The following is a 5,899-nucleotide window of genomic DNA, read 5'->3' on the forward strand; positions in this document are numbered from 1 at the left end:
GACACCTAAGTATTTGTAGTTGTCCACGTATTCTAAGTCAGAGCCGTCCAGAGTAGTGATGTTGGACAGGCGGGTAGGTGCAGGTAGCGATCGGTTGAAGAGCATGCATTTAGTTTTACTTGTATTTAAGAGCAATTGGAGGCCACGGAAGGAGAGTTGTATGGCATTGAAGCTTGCCTGGAGGGTTGTTAACACAGTGTCCAAAGAAGGGCCGGAAGTATACAGAATGGTGTCGTCTGCGTAGAGGTGGATCAGAGACTCACCAGCAGCAAGAGCGACCTCATTGATGTATACAGAGAAGAGAGTCGGTCCAAGAATTGAACCCTGTGGCACCCCCATAGAGACTGCCAGAGGTCCGGACAGCAGACCCTCCGATTTGACACACTGAACTCTATCAGAGAAGTAGTTGGTGAACCAGGCGAGGCAATCATTTGAGAAACCAAGGCTGTCGAGTCTGCCGATGAGGATGTGGTGATTGACAGAGTCGAAAGCCTTGGCCAGATCAATGAATACGGCTGCACAGTAATGTTTCTTATCGATGGCGGTTAAGATATCGTTTAGGACCTTGAGCGTGGCTGAGGTGCACCCATGACCAGCTCTGAAACCAGATTGCATAGCAGAGAAGGTATGGTGAGATTCGAAATGGTCGGTAATCTGTTTGTTGACTTGGCTTTCGAAGACCTTAGAAAGGCATGGTAGGATAGATATAGGTCTGTAGCAGTTTGGGTCAAGAGTGTCCCCCCCTTTGAAGAGGGGGATGACCGCAGCTGCTTTCAAATCTTTGGGAATCTCAGACGACACGAAAGAGAGGTTGAACAGGCTAGTAATAGGGGTGGCAACAATTTCGGCAGATAATTTTAGAAAGAAAGGGTCCAGATTGTCTAGCCCGGCTGATTTGTAGGGGTCCAGATTTTGCAGCTCTTTCAGAACATCAGCTGAATGGATTTGGGAGAAGGAGAAATGGGGAAGGCTTGGGCGAGTTGCTGTTGGGGGTGCAGTGCTGTTGACCGGGGGTAGGACTAGCCAGGTGGAAAGCATGGCCAGCTGGAGAAAAATGCTTATTGAAATTCTCAATTATGGTGGATTTATCAGTGGTGACAGTGTTTCCTATCTTCAGTGCAGTGGGCAGCTGGGAGGAGGTGTTCTTATTCTCCATGGACTTTACAGTGTCCCAGAACTTTTTTGAGTTAGTGTTGCAGGAAGCAAATTTCTGCTTGAAAAAGCTAGCCTTGGCTTTTCTAACTGCCTGTGTATAATGGTTTCTAGCTTCCCTGAACAGCTGCACATCACAGGGGCTGTTCGATGCTAATGCAGAACGCCATAGGATGTTTTTGTGTTGGTTAAGGGCAGTCAGGTCTGGGGAGAACCAAGGGCTATATCTGTTCCTGGTTCTAAATTTCTTGAATGGGGCATGTTTATTTAAGATGGTTAGGAAGGTATTTAAAAAAATATCCAGGCATCCTCTACTGACGGGATGAGATCAATATCCTTCCAGGATACCCCGGCCAGGTCGATTAGAAAGGCCTGCTCGCTGAAGTGTTTCAGGGAGCGTTTTACAGTGATGAGTGGAGGTCGTTTGACCGCTGACCCATTACGGATGCAGGCAATGAGGCAGTGATCGCTGAGATCTTGGTTGAAGACAGCAGAGGTGTATTTAGAGGGGAAGTTGGTTAGGATGATATCTATGAGGGTGCCCGTGTTTAAGGCTTTGGGGAGGTACCTGGTAGGTTCATTGATAATATGTGTGAGATTGAGGGCATCAAGTTTAGATTGTAGGATGGCTGGGGTGTTAAGCATGTTCCAGTTTAGGTCGCCTAGCAGCACGAGCTCTGAAGATAGATGGGGGCAATCAGTTCACATATGGTGTCCAGAGCACAGCTGGGGGCAGAGGGTGGTCTATAGCAGGCGGCAACGGTGAGAGACTTGTTTTTAGAGAGGTGGATTTTTAAAAGTAGAAGTTCAAATTGTTTGGGTACAGACCTGGATAGTAGGACAGAACTCTGCAGGCTATCTTTGCAGTAGATTGCAACACCGCCCCCTTTGGCAGTTCTATCTTGTCCGAAAATGTTGTAGTTTGGAATTAAAATTTCTGAATTTTTGGTGGTCTTCCTAAGCCAGGATTCAGACACAGCTAGAACATCCGGGTTGGCAGAGTGTGCTAAAGCAGTGAATAGAACAAACTTAGGGAGGAGGCTTCTAATGTTAACATGCATGAAACCAAGGCTATTACGGTTACAGAAGTCGTCAAAAGAGAGCGCCTGGGAAATAGGAGTGGAGCTAGGCACTGCAGGGCCTGGATTCATCTCTACATCGCCAGAGGAACATAGGAGGAGTAGAATAAGGGTGCGGCTAAAAGCAATAAGAATTGGTCGTCTAGAACGTCTGGAACAGAGAGTAAAAGGAGGTTTCTGGGGGCGATAAAATAGCATCAAGGTATAATGTACAGACAAAGGTATGGTAGGATGTGAATACAGTGGAGGTAAACCTAGGTATTGAGTGATGAAGAGAGAGATATTGTCTCTAGAAACATCATTGAAACCAGGAGATGTCATTGCATGTGTGGGTGGTGGAACTAATAGGTTGGATAAGGTATAGTGAGCAGGACTAGAGGCTCTACAGTGAAATAAGCCAATAAACACGAACCAGAACAGCAATGGACAAGACATATTGACATTAAGGAGAGGCATGCTTAGTCGAGTGATCAAAAGGGTCCAGTGAGTGGAGAGGTTGGTTGGGGGTCACGGCGATTTAGACAGCTAGCCAGGCCATCGGTAGCAAGCTAGCATAGGATGGAGGTCTGTTGTTAGCCACCTCTTGCGTTCCGTCAGTAGATTAGTGGGGTTCCGTGTGGTAGAGGGGATTAATCACACAACAACAACAAAAATAAAAACAATAGATATAGTTATAGAGGCCCAAGAAGAAAACATAATAATAATACAAATAAATAAATTGTCCGATTGTCTATTCAGATAGCAGCCGGTAAGACAGCTAACGGTTAGCAGGCCGCAGATGGGCGTTCAGGTAACGTCGCGACGGAGGAGCCAGCCGGATCTCCTTCGGGTAGATAACGTCGGCAGTCCAGTTGTGAAGGCCCGGTGGGGCTCCGCGTAGGCAGTAAAATGGGTCCGGATAGGCGACTGCAGCCCAGGAGTGATTGATGGAACTCAGGAGTGATTGACGGAGCTGGCTAGCTCCGGAATAATTGATGTTTGCTCTGGAATCGACGAAAGCCGATAGTCACACGGATAGCAGCTAGCTAGCTGTGAGATCCGGGTATGAATGTCCAGAGAGCAGTTGAAATCCAGGGACATGGAGAGAAAAATTGGTCCGGTATGTTCCGTTCCGAGCCGCGCTGCGCCGTACAAAACTGGCGATAGATTTTCGAGCTAAAGGATAGCTGATGACCACAAACCGTGGTTAGCTGAATACTAACGATTTGCCAGTAAAGAAGCTAACTAGCTTCTGAACTAGCTTCTGATTAGCTTCTGGATTAGCTTCTGGCTAGCTCCTGGCTAGTTTCTTGGAGGATTACAGATTTGAGGTAAATAATACTTTTTTATAAATATAAATTGGTGAGGCGGGTTGCAGGAGAGTGTTTTGAAGATGAGTTGATGGAAAATAAAAATAAATTGTATGTGAAAAAAGTTGTAAATATATATATATACAGGACACGAGGAGACGAGGACAAAAGACGTCTGAACTGCTATGCCATCTTGGTATCATCTTGGTATCATGTGGCACACACCGTCATAACTACAACCTCTCACTTCATTGGTTCCTTTTAGACAACCAGATAAAGTACATGAACGAGGGCCTCACTCAGGTGAATTGTTATCTAATATATTCTCAGGTTTGATAGACAATGCAGTTGAATACCTGCCATGCTAAACAGTTCATCACCAGTGTGAATGGAGGTGTGTTTGCTCTAGCAGAGTTAAATCAACACTACCAGGAAACTGAAGTGTGTAGTTTAATCACTGCACCAGAAGCGCTGGCCAAATATAGAAAGTGTGCTCGGGATTATATTTCAATCACTCTGAGGATTTGGTTCAGATTGTGTTTGGATGGTTACAGAGATTAAGAGCACCAATGCTTGCCAGTTTTGTTAAAGATGATCATATTGTTATAATAAATTGTGTTTATAGTTGATCCTTCTAAATGATTCAAGTAGCACTGCGGATGACCACACTCTATAGCCTTGCACTCGTTAAAACGTTGTGCAACACTTTGTATGACCATTTAGCCCTTCTTTTCTTTTTGATTGAATATGAACCATGTTTTCTTACCCCCCCAACTCCAGAGAATGTGAGAGGACTCAAATGGTACAAAGCATAAACTACAGATGAATGAGATGAGTGTCCAGAATGAGGCAGGATGAAACAGAGTCTGAGTGCTTTAAAGCCAGGGAGAGGCGCTGTGCAGCTGGCTCTGTCACTGGGCAGTGGGAAAAGACTGTGGTGTGTGTAAAAGAGTGGAAGAGGGAGGGAAGGACCAACTTCTGGAGGAAGAAAGAGAAGAGGATACAGAGGGAGTGAGGGAGAGAAAGAGAGCAAGGGAAGGGGTAGAGAGAGAAAGAGACATACAGAGAATGTGAGGCTACAGGGAAGTCTCTAATGTGTAAGTAGAGAGAGAACTATGGATATTCAGCCTTTAAGGGTCCCTACAGATCTCTCAACATAAAATGGGTTTAGAAGGTCAGGTTCAAAGGCTTTGCCCCACAGTCAGCACTTCAAATAGGCCAACAACATCAAGAGATACCTAAGAATAAGTGTCTGTTCCAAACCAGCTCTTATAAGACACACATTTACATTTAGTCATTTAGTGGACGCTCTCATCCAGAACTATCTGTGAATACAAAACATGTGTTGTATGTATTGGAGGCTAACAATGATCCTGACACCAAAGGAAAACAGATAATTCCAGAAATATCAGATGTGTTTCTTTAACTGTCATCATGATTTGGATCCCTGCAGAGATGTTGGTTAAAGGGTTAGGGGGAAATCAATTCATCACAATGGCTAATTTCTTCTGGGTTGGGACAGTGCTCCCCTAAGGCGATGTTACCATGGTGACCAAAAATCTCAGGCGAGTCTGACTCACTCCAATGGTTTGGATGAATATGAGAGAGGGATCAATCAAAGCTTCAAGTTCCTTGGCGTACACATCACTGACAAACTGAAATGGACCACCCACACAGACATTGTGGTGAAGAAGGCGCAACAGAGCCTCTTCAACCTCAGGAGGCTAAAGAAATTTGTCTTGTCACCTAAAACCCTCACAAACTTTTACAGATGCACAATTGAAAGCATCCTGTCGGGCTTTATCACCGCTTGGTACGGCAACTGCACCGCCCACAACCGCAAGGCTCTCCAGAGGGTGGTGCGATCTGCCCAGCGCATTACGGGGGCAAACTACCTGCCCTCCATGACACCTACAGCAACCGATGTTACAGGAAGGTCAAAAATATCATCAAGGACATCAACAACCCGAGCCACTGCCTGTTCACCCCGCTATCATCTAGAAGGTGAGGTCAGTACAGGTGCATCAAAGCTGGGACCGAGAAACTGAAACACAGCTTATATCTCAAGGCCAACAGACTATTAAACAGCCAGCACATTAGAGGCTGCTGCCTATAGGCATAGACTAGTAATCACTGGCCACTTTACGGAATGGAACACTAGTCACTTTAATAATGTTTACATATCTGGCATTACTCATCTCATGTGTATATACTGTATTCTATACTATTCTACTGTATCTTAGTCACTTAATAATGTTTACATATCTTTCATTACTCATCTCATATGTATATACTGTATTCTATACTATTCTATGGTATCTTAGTCACTTAATGTTTACATATCTGGCATTACTCATCTCATGTGTATATACTGTATTC

The sequence above is a fragment of the Oncorhynchus tshawytscha genome, unplaced genomic scaffold, assembly GCF_018296145.1.
Source record: "Oncorhynchus tshawytscha isolate Ot180627B unplaced genomic scaffold, Otsh_v2.0 Un_scaffold_530_pilon_pilon, whole genome shotgun sequence".
Classification (NCBI taxonomy): Eukaryota; Metazoa; Chordata; class Actinopteri; order Salmoniformes; family Salmonidae; genus Oncorhynchus; species Oncorhynchus tshawytscha.